At 35.0% G+C, this 15,810-nt stretch overlaps 1 protein-coding gene across 1 annotated transcript in view; it reads right to left on the bottom strand.

The window, feature by feature from the left end:
• Window positions 1-15,810, bottom strand: part of LOC102813504 (gephyrin-like) — a 750,251-nt gene that overhangs the window by 516,370 nt on the left and 218,071 nt on the right. Inside the window, exon 4 of the mRNA XM_006873064.1 lies at window positions 5,699-5,737. The gene's annotated coding sequence lies outside the window, so the exon portion shown is untranslated. The remainder of the gene's footprint in view (window positions 1-5,698; window positions 5,738-15,810) is intronic.

A 15,810-nucleotide genomic window follows, 5' to 3' on the forward strand; every position in this document is an offset into this window, starting at 1 on the left:
AGCCGATTCGCAACCACTACGCTACCAGAGCTCCCTGTACGCACATGGATATTATCCTATTCCAGACAGCATTGTACCTAATGACTGATCTGGATATGTTCTTTTTGACAATGAATGTAACACCATTCTTCTTCAATTTGTCATTTCCGGCTTAGTAAACCACGTGGTTGTCAGATTCAAAATGGCCAATACCCGTCCATTTCAGCTCACTAATGTCTAAGATACCGATGTTTATGTGTTCCATTTCACTTTTGACAACTTCCAATATTCCCAGATTCATACTTCATACCTTCCAGGTTCTGATTTTCAAAGGATGTTTATAGCTATTTCTCTTCATTTTGAGTTGTACCCCATCAGCAAATGAAGGTCTCGTTGGCTTTTCTCCCAAGGCTTTACTCCATTCATGTCATCACAGTCAACTCTACTTTGATGAGGCAGCTCTTCCCCAGTAGCATTTTGAGTGCCTTCCAACCTGAGAGGCTCATTTTCCGGCACTATATATGACAGTGTTTCTCTGCTTTTCATAAGGTTTTCAGTGACTAAATTTTTGGAAGTAGTTCGTCACTCCTACTTCCTAGTCTGTCTTCGTCTAGAAGCTCATCTGAAACCTGTCTACCATGGATGGGCCTGCTGATATTTAAAATACCGGTGGCATAGCTTTCAGAATCACAGCAATTCACAAGCTAGTACAGTACAACAAGGAAAAAGAAAATATGTTTTTGATGATTGTTAAGGAGCAGTTGCTTACAGAGAATGTCCAGATTGCAAGTAAATTTAGAGGATTTTCTTGCTATTAAACATAGTAAGGATTTGAAGCACAATAAAAGGATAAAGCACTGGCCTACTAACCACAAAATTGGTGGTTCAAACCCACCAGTTGTTCCTCGGAAACCCTATCTATACAGGGTTGCTTTGAGTTGCAATTGTCTTGGCAGCATGAACTGACTAGATGGCACTTAACAACAACAACCAGGGTGAGATCAAGGTATTGATTGTCTTTTCAGATTAACTTTCACACAGGGAAACATATCATTATACTTTATTTTAAATTAAACTTTCTTTAAAACAATAATAAAAAGATTCCAGAGATAATAATAAAAGAATATTTACCACTAAAACAAGTTTAGTAAAATGACACTTTTTTATTCTTTCTTTATCCCAGTTCTTATACTTTAAAAATATCTTCATACTTTTTTTTCTGCTTAAAAAATTTTGTTCCTCCAGAATGAATATAAGTAAAACAAAACTTTGTGAAATTATTAAATTTGTTACAAAACAACTTAAATCTGGATGCAATTTCTATTTTAGTGCCTTTCTCCTGCCATAACCTTTCCATAGTTATGCCTTTAAAAAAAAAAAAAAGGAGAGTAGGGCATCAGAAGAGAAGAAAACCAGGTTACTAAAACTCATCCTAAATATATCTTTCAAGGAATCAGTGATGTGGTGAGTAGTAGGAACAAAAGATATCTACTATTAAATATGCAGGCACATTTCAATACTGGGAGGACAAACAAAGTCCTGGCTCAGATGATGAATTAATAAAGTACAACACAAAAACTAATTAATATAATGGAACTTTATGACACTAGGAATTCAAGTGAGTTTTACTTGGTAGTAAAGTTAAATTAAATTACAGAACATTTTCAAAATTACTTTATGTATATACTTGTACCTGTGGGTAAGGAAGAGGATACCTCTTTGTGCTTGCAATCACATCTAAAGATGCTAGTTTTCTATCTCTAGTCATTCTTTCCTGTTCCTCTATAAAGTAAATAAATCTGATTTTAGGCAACACTGCTTACTAATAGCCACCAATGAAATCACTAATCTGACACTGAATACTCCAGGCATAAAATTAAAGGGATTCATTGTTGTTGTTGTTGTTAAGTGCCATCGAGTGGGGTTTCCAAGGAGCAGCTGGTGGGTCTGAACTGCTGACCTTGTGGTTTGCAGTCTAGTGCTGATTTACAGTGTCACACTATATTCACATTTAAATTACTGTATCCTTTAGGTATGATAATGCTTTAATACAAAGTCATTCTTCAATCAATTATGTTAAGAAGAGGTAAAGGAATTTCCATATATATGAGTATAAGCAGTTTGATTTTGAACATTTTATTCAAATAATTAGAAGATCATTTTGTGGATGATATTAGAAATTCATATTTTGTTTATATGTTTTCTTCCTCTTCTGGAATGTAAGCCTCTTAAAAGCAAGGCCTCATCTTTATGTTATATACTCTTAGCTGACAATATGGTATATGTAAGTCTATCTCAATAGGTGTTGAGAGAATTCTTCTATGTAATAAATTAATTTCTCTCCTATAAATAATGAATAAAGTCCTGGTATGGCACTGCAGGATAAGTACTTGACCATAAGGTTTGTTTGAACCACAAGGTCAGTGGTTCAAATTCACCAGGTGCTCCTCAGAAATCTTATACAGGGTCACTACATGATGGAAACTATCCGATGGTACATAAAAACAAAACAGACATACAAAATGCTATTAGTTTATATACCATTTATCATATATATATATATATAGCATGGTACCACTCTATATACCATCCTTTGGAGAATTAAGAAAATAGTCACTCAATCATTTTCTCTGTTTGGTAGTTTTGTGAAGAACTTTGGTTGAACGGAACTGAATAGATTATGTAACATCACTAATAATTTATTGAAATTAGTATATAAAAACATTATTACATAGTGGATAAAAAGACATCTTTCTTCAGTATAAGGGGACTTCAAAATATTCTTGGAAAAATTCCATTATCTTTCAATTATTTTTTTACTTTAACTTTCTGAAGCCCCTTCATACATTATTATAGCATATTTAATTACTCCAATTTTATACCCTTTGGAGACACATTAATTCTTTTTAGATTATGCAATTCTTGCTGTTGTTGTCGTTAAGTGCCGTTGACTCAGTTCTGACTCACAGTGACCCTGTATAGGGTTCCCAAGAAGGGGCTGGTAAGTCTGAACCCTTTTGTTTCAAACTGACTTTACGGTCCAGTGCTTATCCTACAGTGCCACACCAGGACTCCTTGTAAGGTCTGTAAAATCATGGGTCAAAGTTCAATTCAATTAACATTGTGTATCACCAGTAGATTAACACACACACAGAACACACATACTATACCTACGTCATATCCCCAACCTAGTTAATCAGAATCTTTGGGAACTGGATCCAAGGATCATTTTAGGAAAATTTCTTTAGGTATAAGGCTGTGTATGAGGTATGAGGTTGAGTGCCACATAACTGAATTGAAATCCTATTCTCAATACTGGTTCCTCTACACATGATTTGGTGACCTCATTTCAGTCCTATTATCACCTTTCGAAGTTTCCCTGTCAAATCCTTACTTAACTCTTCTTGAAAGCAATACATTAATCCTTTTCAAAGACATCTGATCATCCTATCCTAAAATTGGTCATTTTTTAGACTTAACCTTCAGAATCAGTTTCGCTATTGCCCATGCATCCAACAGCTATGTTATTTCAACTTCACTTCCTTTTTTATTCCTTTTTAAAATTGTATTGCTTGACTTTCTGTGATTTTTGTAAAAGTTTATACTTTCTGTTGCCTCTAATACAATATCCTGAATTTATTCATCTTTCATGCTATTACGTAATTTCACTGATCTCTGCAATTAATTTAATTTCCTTTTAGATAGACATAAGTATTAAGAGCTACTGAAATTACTTTCTTGACTTTCCTAGAACAACCTCCTTCTTCACATTGATTAACTTTATCTCTACTATCAAAGGGGGGGAGAACCTCTGTCTAACCATTTCTTCATATTCTGTAAATTTATCACTCTCTTTAGCATTTTTCTTTTCCTCTTTTTATTAGAAAAAATATATAATTTACTTAAGATGCTAAGCATCCTAACTGAGTTTTATTTCCACACTTCAAGTGCATATAAATACCAGAATATTTCAAATTTAAATACACATTTCTTTACGTCTGTCTCCTCCTTAGACTCCTGAAATTGTTTACAGGTGTCACTAAAATTCTTCTCTAATTCTTGCATCTGATCTTATCTTGCATTTGAATATAAGCTAATAAGACTACAAACTTTATAGAGTACAGATAGTTTTATATTGCAAGTTCCTTTTATATGCTTTACAAGTAATAGAAGAACGCAAATTTTAAATTTGCACACACACACACACACACACACAAGACAGTTAAAAGGAGCAAATGATAAATATATAACAAGGATCTCTAAAGAGCTAATATTACATAAATTATGGAGATACTGACAGATGAAATTCTCAAAGGAAAAAAATGGGGTAGAGTAGAAAGCTACTGTACATTTCAGAGAACTGTAAGGAACTTTATTATTATTATAGATGGAACTTATAAATTCATAAAATTTTTCTGGTCTTAATAAAAAAGAAAAAATTAATAGGAGCAATATTTCCTGATGAAGTCCTGGAAAAATCAGGGAAATAAACTAAGAAATAAATTTAGTATAAGGAAAATTTGTTGAAAGATCCCCTACACAAGGGACAAATGTACACAATGTATGTTGTTAAAAGACAATTGAAGAAAAGATGATGAATGGTTAGAACCAATTTAAAAAGGTCTACTCCTAAGTAAGGGCAAGAATGTTGGGTTGTATAAAAAAGCAGAAAGGATGAGTGACACTGAGTTTAAATACTTTGTTTAGAAGTAAACTGGACTGGACTATTAAGCAGTGAAGCTTTTTCCTATATCCAAAATTTGTTTGGACAATATGTAGGTTAAACTTTTCTTAATAATAAAATCTAATGAGGGCATCAAGGCAACAGAAGAACAATGTCAGTGATTTATCAGATGCAGAAAAACTATAAGGAAGCAATATGGCCCATTCAGCAAGTTGCAAGGCTGAGTACACAGAAGATGAATACAATGTCTTAAGCAAATTAATAAGGCAGCTATGTACAGCCAATAAGTAGAAAAGGTAGTATCAAGCAAACACAGTCAGCAGTCCAACTCAGAGGTACAAATCAAGTGGAGACAGAAGTGCTACATAATCTTCATCTATTTATAATGGCACAGATTGGGTTGGTCAAGAGCAGGCAAGCAGATGGCAGAGTACTTGGTAGGCCATGATGTTAGGGAATGTTAGGAGAGTGGATAGATAGTGCTGCACAGTTTAAAATGCTAAAACAGCAGATGAATATGGCAATATGTAGCCATTTGATGATGGACAAAGCATCAGTGAATGAAGAATGCAAATCATTCAGCAGATAAGTGAAGTGGGACAAAGGAGACAAAAACCAAAGGCAGTTAAACAGGAAGAGAGAACAGGAGAGAAATGATGACAGATCATCAGAAGCGTTATGTAGCTAGTGACAAGCTGCCAACAGGAGAACAAAACACCATTTAGGAAAAGATGAGATTTTGAGTGAAGCAGTCCACTGAGTTAAGTGACTTCTATCTAGTTAGCAGTAACAGATAAACTGTATATGAGAATCCACAAGAGAACAACAGCACACAAATGGAAATAGCAAATGGATCTGAACTCTATTGCCCAGGAATACAGAATGATCCTAGAACAAAAATGCATAACAATCCACAAGAAAATTAAACAGATGAGAAAAATGGGCCCAAGCATTTGCTTTATGATGATAAAGAAACCAAAACGCTAAAAATTATTAATCTGGAAATGATTGGCTGGGATTGAAGTCTTCGCTTACCCCTTTCTGGAGCCCACAATATGGGAATGTTGGGAATTTCTGCAGCAGAAAAACAGAAGAGAAAAGGGATTTCTGACTCCCAGTTTAAGGACAGCAGATCAAATTTAGGGCTGCATGTACTGGTTCAGGGAAACAAACCAGCCTGAACCTTTCCCTTCCTCAGAATCAAGTCATTTCTGAGGTCTGGGAAAGGTTTAGGAAGCCCTTAACCCATCATTTCCCACAACCTCCCCTTTTACACTTACCTCCAGTGCAAACAGTTTCCAGCAAGGAGGTACTTGGGAAACTTACTCCCATGTCTATAACATGGCAAGATTTGAGGATGGTCAACTAATAATACTTCTTGTGTAGGTCAGGTTTATGATTCAGATTCCCACCCTTTGTTAGTTAACAAAATGGATACATTACTAGAAACTACCTACCTCTTTGAAAGTGGATAAGAAAGGTAGGGATAGTAATACCAATAAATAAAGAGTAACACAAATAAAAAAGGAGCTCTGGTAGCATAACTGTTACGAATTGGGCTACTAATCTCAAGGTCAACAGTTCGAAACTACTAGCTGTTCCACGGGAGAAAGATGAGGCTTTCTGCTCCCATAAAGATGTACAACCTTGGAAACCCTATGCAGGGTTGCTATGGGTCGGAATCAGCTCAACAGCACTTAACAACACTAATAAATAGCAATACCTTGGTGATATCACCCATTGTCATGGATTTTAGTTCCATTTATATGTCAATGACTCTGAAAAATAATAGTCCAGACTTCTCCTCTAACTTCTAGATGCAAATATCTAACTTTCTAAACAATATTTCAACTGTGATGGTCATGTTTCCAAGACCAAAGTAGAACTCTGGTACGTCTTCTCTATTTTAGTAAATGGAAACTTCAGCCTACCAATTGCCTCGGTCAAAACTGTGGGACTTACACTTGACTTTATTAACTCTGTTATGCCTGCCTTCAAAATACAATAGTGATCTAAATATGTCCTGCATAGCGGTTATGAATTGGGCAGCAGTTCGAAAGTACCAGTTGTTCCATGTAAAGATTTATAGCCTCAGAAACCCTCTACAGGGTCGCTGTGAGTCGGAACTGACTCCAGGCACATAACAACAACAACCACCTAAACGTGGGTCATTGGTCTAAACCATGAGCAATTTATACTTCACTATTTCAATAGCCTCCTAACTGATTTCCCTGCTAAAATGTAAGTCATATCATGTCATCCCGCTGCTCAAAGCACTCCACCACACTATGGTTGAACTTCATTACCCTGTCCCCTTTAATCTCATCTCTAAAGCTTCCCCTTCAGTACCATCAGTCTTCTACTTCAAGGTCTTTCTTTACATTTGCTACTTCTTCTGTCTAAATAAATGGTTCATCTCCTAGGTTTTCCATGGCTTACTTCTTCCCTTATTTAGGTCCTTGTTCAAATGTTACCTTATCAATGAGAGGTTCCTGATGTAAAATTACAACTCTCATTCTTGCCTGTGTTATTTACTCTCCTACCCTGGTTTATTTTTATCCACAGTACTTATCACCATCCTTAACACTGTAAATCTTACTTATTTATATTTGTTTCCTAAACTAGAACGTAAATGTAGGGACTTTTGACTTTTGTTTATTGTGTCTTGAGAATATCTGGCACATATAGAGTTGGCACTCAATAAATATTTGAGTCCACTAAGTAGTAATTTCTTGTGAGACTTTTCCAAGGTCTAGCAAGTTTTCAGATTATTTTTCTGAAATCTCACATATTATGAGTGTTTGGATTAATAGAAAAGATAGGGTTTCCAAGGATCAGCTGGTAAGTCTGAACCGTCAACCCTGTGGTTCAAACTTACCTTGTGGTCCAGTGCTTATCCTACAGTGCCACAACAGGACTCCAAAGTATTAATTTCCTGTGAGACTTCTCCATGCTCTATCCAATTTTCAAAGCATTTTTCTGAAAGCTCACATACTATGAGTGTTTGGATTAACTGAGCAGATATTAATGTACTACACTACTGAGGCACTTAACAACAACAACAGTACTATAGGAAGGTCCTAAAACAGAGGTTGGCAAACTACAACCTATAGCCAAAATCCAATCTGCTGCCGCTGGACTACAAAGTCTGCTTGAACCACAAGGTTTGTAGTTCAAGCTCACCAGCTGCTTCTCGGAAACCCCATATAGGGTCGCTACGGGATGGAACTGAATCAATGGCACTTAACAACAAAAACATTTTTAAATGAGTAAAAAAGAATAACATTTTATAACATGTTATACAAATCTGAATTACAGTGTCTATAAATAAAGTTTTACTGGAACATAACCAGGCTAATTCATTTCTATTATCTATGGTGCTTTCCTGCTGTAGGACTAGAAGAGTTCAGTAGCTGCAACCAGGACCACATGGTTAGCATCTAAGATATTAACTTTATCTAATTAATTATCTAATTAATATCTAAGATCCTAATTTTGTAACCCTTTACAGAATAAGTTTGTTAACTCTTGTCCTAAATTATTTTATATTTAGAAGGAAAAAGGCAACAGTTAAAGTTTGAGTAAAAATAGACTAGCTCTTTATTGCTAATACTGTTGTTACTTCTGCCTATATGCATCTAGAAGGAAAAGTGGATTTATACTTTTATTTCAGCATTATATAACAACATTGCTTTCATTTATCTGAATATTATTGTATACAGATAGTATAGTTATTCATCTTTCCATCCACCAAAAGCAGTCCCATCTCAAGGGACCAGGTATAATCTATAGGTAAGTTCTGAAAATGAAAGGAAAAAGAGAGGAAGTAAATAAAACCCACAAATAGAACTCATATTACAGTATCACATAATTAGCCAAAGTTCTAAATATCATGTATAAAGTGAATCTCTTGAGTCTCATTGAAAGGGTTGCACCTCATTACAACAGGGGTCTACCATACAATATAGAGTCTTGGTGTGGTGCTATAGGATAAGCACTGGACTGCTAACTAACCATAGGGTTGGTGGCTCAAAACAAACCTGCCACTCCCTGGAAACCCTGTATAGGGTCGCTAAGAGATGGAACCAGCTCAACGGCACTTAACAACAACAACCATACAATGTAATCCTGAATCATAGAAACAAAAGACATATTGTAAAATGACTCCAGATTTATCCAATATTCAAAATCAACAGTTACTTTCTCATTGATTCCAATGTCTACATCTTGTAGGAAAATGTTTTAGAAATCTGCAAAACTCTATTAAAAACTATCTCCTAATAAAAAGTGACCCATTTCCTTCCTATGAAGTCTTAGCCTGGAGTCCTCATGTGGTGCTGTATTATAAGCACTGGACCACAGGTCTATTTGAAATACAAGGTGGTGGTTCAAGTCCACCAGCCACAGAAATGACTCGATGGCACTTAACAACAAAAGTCTTACCCTAAGAATTATTACATGCAAGGATATTATATGTTGCAATCAAGCTTACAGAAAAGGATGAAGAAGGAGAAACAAATTTGCCAAAGATATCCATCACTATAATGTTATCTTCAATCTTCATATAGGAGTATAATTTATTTCCTCTTATATCAATCAGTCCTTCCAGAATAATCAAATACTTCCGCATTGCTATCTTGATCTTTTGCTCTCTCTCAGTGAAACTGGAAATTCATTTTCAAACTCCATACTTCTAACAAGTTTATAGCTTCTTTCTTCTTGGCAACTTTTGAAGAGACTTGGATCCTTCTGTAAATTCTCGTCTGTGCCATTAATGATTAACCTACATGGTTACTCACTCCATTGGACACTTGTCCTCCTTTTTATTCTATTTTATTTTTTTACAGCAGCCATGCTATTTCCAAGTTCCAATGTGAGTAAATTGTTATAATCATTCCAAATAGTCTATTTTGTCATCTAAATTAACTTTTGACACCTTATCAGTTTTCTTTTATGGCAGGCAATGACAAAATTACAAATGTTCTGCTCTTCTAATACAATGATCTGAAGTCATAGCACAGCACAGATTTGTTATAATCTAATTACATTTTGTTAAAAGTAGTATTAAGTTTACTTTACAAAGATCTAATAACAATATATGTAGAGGTTAATTGAGTTTCAACAATTAAGAAACGTATTGCCTGAAATTTTCATTCCTAAAACTATGTCTTAGATGAATCTGCCTTTAAAAAAAAAAAAAAATATATATATATATATGTATATGGCAACTATTGATATTTTTTTGTCAATGTTGGCAAAGCAAATTATTCTGGCATGTCAATCTATGTTCATTTTATGTGAATGCCTGTAAGTATGAGATGGAAAGGAGATTAATTTAATCTCACCGATAAATTCAAGATAAAATCAGCATTTAGCATATCCTCTCTGATGATTTTTTCCCTTTTCCATAATTACATGATTAGGAACTTTACATCCTGTCATACCTGAAGTTCTTTAAATTAACTTTAAGTTCTATCATTCCAGAGAAGTTCTTTCAATATTTATTCAATAAATATCTACTCAAGTTTTAAGTTAAAGTTCATTCTATTATATTGTAGATATTAACAATAGCAAATATTTATATAACAACTTACTATGTTTGTGGTTGTTGTTAAGTGCCATCAAGTCAGTTCTGATTCAAAATTACCCTGTATAGGATTTTTAAGGAGTGGCTGGTGAGTTTGCACCACTGATTTTTCAGTTACAACTGAATTTCAGTCTAGTGCTTATCCTACAGTTCCACACCAGGACTCCAGTACTGTGTTTAGCACTTTATAATACCTCACACAATATAGTTATAATATGAACTAAGTACTATCTCCTCATTACATGTAAGAAAATGGAAGTATTGGAAGTTAAGTATAATTGACCCTTGAACAACACGGGTTTGAAGGGCACGAGTCTACTTAAATGTGTATTAAAAAAAAAGTTATGTGATGATAATAATCTTTGAGGGAACAGTTTGCCATTCCACTAAACTGCAAACTGCAGTAAAAAGTGAAATTTTATACTTCTCACTCATATTTAGTGCAATGCCATAGACTTTGAATAACACAATGGGACCCATACCAAGTGTCACTAGTGATGCTCGAAGTGCTCCCAAGATGAAGAAAAGAGTTCTAACATTACAACAAAAGTAGACTTGCTTGATATGTATCACAGATTGAAGTCTGCAGCTGTGACTGATGACATTTTCAAAATAAATGAATCCAGCTTAAGGACCATTGTGAGAAGAAAAGAAAAGAAATTTGTAAAGCCATACTGCAGCTACATTCACTGGTGCAAAAACCTTGCACTTTTTATCTTGTACTGAAAACGCAGCTTTTATGTGGGTGGTATATACTTATAACACAAAATGTACAAATCAACTGCTTATGTTATTAGTAAGACTTTCAGTCAACAGTAGGATACTAGTAATTAAGCTTTTGGAAGTCTAAAGCTTTTTTTTTTTTTAATTTAAATTTAAGACTATACGGGTCCCCACCTACAAGCCCATGTTGTTCAAGGGTCAGCTATAATTTGCATAAAGTTACACGGTGTAGGTTGATCTGGGACTATAATCCAAGTAATTTGTGCTTTTATGCTGTCTCATAAATGGGTAGAAGGCAAACACTGCCTTTCTAGGAAGAGCTCTAATTAGAACTTACCGTGATATGTACCTATTTCTATTTTAATGTTTACTGATATGATCTATCTACTCCATGTTGTTGTTAAGTTCTATCGAGTTGGTTCTGACCCATAGCAACATTGTACAGGGTTTCCAAAGAGCAATTGGTGAACTTGAGCCACCTATCTTGCAGCCTAATGCATTAATCCACAGGACCACATCAGAACTCCCTATCTGCTCTATGTTGTTGTTCTTCAGTGCCACCGAGTCGGTTCCGACTCATAGCGACCCTGTATAGGGCTTCTGAGGAACAGCTGGTGAGCTTGAACTGCTGACCTTGCAGTTCAAATGGCTTTGCAGTCTGGTGCATTAATCCACAGCTCCACACCAGGACTCCATCTGCTCTATAAGGACCTCAAAAAAGCTGAATACATATTTTGGTACAAAGTAGACATATAATTAATACATATATTTAAAAGGAAACTTTTTAATTTTCAGAATTGTATTTATGAGTTATTCTTACATGAAACTTTTTCCTTGCTTTATTCTCAAAATACCAAAATTCTGACTTTGAAGTTTTCCCTATATTATTAATTTGAAAAAAATCACTTATTTCCCTAATTATTTTATTTCTCTAAATGGCTTAATTTTGTACTTAGAACATTCCTACTGGTACAATTATAATACAGAGTTTTTCTTTTTGATGAATAAATAAAGGGTTTATGACGGGCAAGTGTGTGTCTTTTGGAAAGGAAAAGAATAAATACTTCTACTTTATAATGGGAAATAATAGAAGTCTATCAAGAATAAGACAAAATATACATAAAGAGGAATTATGGGTGAATAATTTAAGTATGTGATAAAATTTACTTTCAATTTCTGACATAAATCTATGCATCATCTTGAAAAACATTGCATGAGATGCTTATAATTAGATTTTTTTATTAAGAATGTATATTTCCTATGAATGTAAAAATAATATAAAAGTAAGTGGACTGAAATGGAAAATATAATAATTACTTTTCAGTACAAGAACTGTCATGTAAAAGAGGAATAAACTTTCTTTTCTACATTGCCAAGGGCAGAATTCGGATACAAAATTATAAGGAACCCTGAACTGCAAGGTCAGCGGTTCAAGCTCACCAGTCACTCTTCGGAAACCCTGTATAGGGTCACTATGGGTCGGATTCAACTCGACGGCAATTAACAACAACAAAACTGGCTCAGGGGTTAAGTACTTGTCTGCTGACTAAAAGGTCAGCAGACCAAACATAGCATCTGCTCTAAAGGAGAGAGCTGTGGCAGTTTGCTCCTATAAAGTTTACAGTCTTAGAAACCCTGTGGGGGCATTTCTACACTGTTCTATAGGGCTCCTATGAGTCAGATACGACTCAGTGGAAATGAGTGTGTGTGTGTGTGTGTGCCGTGGAGTCAGTTCCGACTCATAGCAACCCGAGGCTGTAAATCTTTACTGGAGCAGAATGCCTCATCTTTCTCCCGAACTACTAGTAGTTTCGAACTGCCGACCTTGAAGTTAGCAGGCCAATTCGTAACCACTAAGCTACCAGAGCTCCTATGGCAATGAGTAGGGGGTAGAAATTATAAGGAGGCAGGTTTGAGTTTGATATATCTGGATCTTATCAGAATTACAGTACTCCAAAAAATGAGTTCCCAGATAGACAGAAGAAGTATCAATTAAGATGTCAGGGCAAAGACAAAGAATGGTGAAAAGGTAATTTTAGAATTTTCCTCAAATGCTGAGAACTTTTAAATCTCTAAGATTATAACACAGTTCATCATTTTATATAAAGTACTAAGCTAAATAGAGATAAAGCATTGAAAAAAATATAAAAATAAAACATTTCTTGATTGTCTTAATTATAACTATTGACTGAAAAGGTTTCCAAACAGCAAATCAATAGAAGTGGAACATGGTGCCTTATAGCAGTTTAAATTATATACACAAACGATGGCAGGGATAATCACTAGTTTTACAAATTAAATCATGATTTTTCTTTCTTTTTTCTAAACCAGGAAATAAAAGCAATCTCAAAACTACTAAAAATAGTCCTACCCGGAATGAGTCAAATGCATTTGAATCAATTTTGTCAATTCTCAAAAAGTTTCGTTTTTAGAGAGCCTTGATTGTGTGATTTTACTGCATGTACTGGTTACTTTGTTGTTATGTGCCGTCAAGTTGGTTCTGACTCATAAGAACTGCTGACTCTGTGGTTCACAATCCAGTGCAATAACTGGTTAATAGCAAACATATAAATTGTGGCTTCCTAGAATCTTTGAATAATAAGTTTCTGCTTCTCATCTCAATAGATGGTTTTAGTCTACGTGTTCTAAAGAAGATGCAAAATAACATAGGTCCAGTTTATTGATCCTTGCTTGTAAAGTGAGTCTTTGCTCCAGTCAAGGATATTTCTTCAGCTTATCCTTCTCTGTACCTTGCTCATACTTTTCTCCTTTATTATTCTTCACACTGCTAATCTTATTCGTCTCCTTCAGTTTCACCTTAAATTCTTTCTAAATGTTCAATAATTGGCTAATACTTGCTTAAAAACCAAACAAACAAACAAAAAAACTGTTTAGTCTTGAATTATTTGGACATTTGTGTTTCTACGTTTATTTCGTCTTGTTTTATCATGACTACTTTAAGAGTACATGTACTCTTTTATTAAGCTAAATAAAGCTCATGATGCTCAAAAAATAATTGCTAAATTCAACAAAGACTATAAATGTAGATTTTAGCAAATTGGTAGGTCATAAATGGGCCTCTGCACTACTTTTCAATGGGAAATATAAGGTAGTTAGAAACCTTAGTTATAAAGTAGGTTATTATGCAAACTTACCCTGACTACATAAGGTTGAAACAAAAATTATCCACATTTGGTTTTATTAAAATGCCCACCCACATCCATGGCTGAAGACAACACTGAGTATGCACGTGAAATGATGCTACCAAACAGATGAGTAATAGTGGATTTTGCGGCAAATCATTGGCAAATCAGTCATGGCTTTGCCTAGGAAATAATACAAGACATACTTGGGTTTTGATAAGTTTTTGTGAGACTGGTACCAAAACAACTCACGGAGGGGAATAAACAGAAGCGTCTAGACATCTACAAATAAAATTTGGACCAATACTCGAAGGAAAGTAAAAGCTTCTTTTTTAAAAAAAAGCATTATTGTAGAGAAGACATGGATTTATCACTATGAACCTGAGAGTAAACAGCTGAATATGAAATGGAAACATCCTCAACTGCCAACCAATAAAAAGTTCAAAAAACAGCCACTGGCTGGAAAATTGATGCTTACATCAGTTTTCTGGTATTCTCAAGGTCCAGTATTGGAACATTGTCAGGAAAAAGGTTCAGCAGTCAACAGTGCTCTTTACAGAGTGATGTTCACTGAAAAGCTGAAGCCTAAACTTTAGATTAAATGCAGTGGACTTCTATTCAAGGGCACTGTGATCTTGCATGATCTCTGCCCACACTGCTGACACACTATGAAGACTTAATTTTTAGGTTTTAAAGCATCCTCCCTATTGTCCTGCTCTTGCTCCATCTGATTTTCACCTGTTTGGTCCCCTGAGAGCAGCACTTCTATGACGAAGATTCACCTCTGATGAAGAAGTGAAGACAGTGGTATATTCGTGGCTCACAGCTCAGTCTAAAACGTTTTAAAATAGGGGAATATGAAAGCTTGTTGACAGATGGTCAAAAGTATTCAAAAGCAAGGAAATTATGTCAAAAAATGATGCACTTGTCTTTCCTAAAAGTTGATCAAAATAAATTCTACAGTTGAAATGCAAATAATTTTTACTCACCCTCATAATATATATGACTTTTCAGAACAAATTCTAATTTTTAACTAAAGGAATTGGAGATGCAAAAAACCATAAATAGGTTCAGCTATAGTTAAATACATTCCTAGTTATTTTAGATCCATTATCCTTTAGTTGCAGGATCAGGCAGTACATAATCCAATTGTCCTATAAAAGAATACAGACATATAAAACTCCTATAAATCCATATTCCTCACATTATGTAACTATAGAAATTTTTCTTTCTGTTTCTTTGCCCCATGTCTTACTTGTTGTTGCTAGATGCCATCGAGTCAGTACCGACTCATAGCCACCTTACGCACAGCAGAATGAAACACTGTCTGAACCTGGGTCAACCTCTCTATTGTTGCCACTCTTGAGCCATTGATGCTGCCACTTTGACAACCTATCTCGCTGGGCGTCTTCCTCTTTTTCTCTGACCCTCCACCCTAGCAAACATGATAGCTTTCTCCGGTGACTGGTCCCTCCTGACAATATGTCCAAAGTATGAGAGACGAAATTTGGCCATCATAGCCTCCAAGGAGCACTTGCACTTCTTCCAAAACGGATCTATTGGTTCTTTTGGCAGCCCATGGCACTTTCAATATTCTCCTCCAATACCATAACTCAAAAGCATCAATTCTTCTATGGTCTTCCTTATTCACTGTCCAGTTTTCACATGCATACGAGGTTATTGAAAATACCATG

The sequence above is a fragment of the Chrysochloris asiatica genome, unplaced genomic scaffold, assembly GCF_000296735.1.
Source record: "Chrysochloris asiatica unplaced genomic scaffold, ChrAsi1.0 scaffold00221, whole genome shotgun sequence".
NCBI classification, from domain to species: domain Eukaryota; kingdom Metazoa; phylum Chordata; class Mammalia; order Afrosoricida; family Chrysochloridae; genus Chrysochloris; species Chrysochloris asiatica.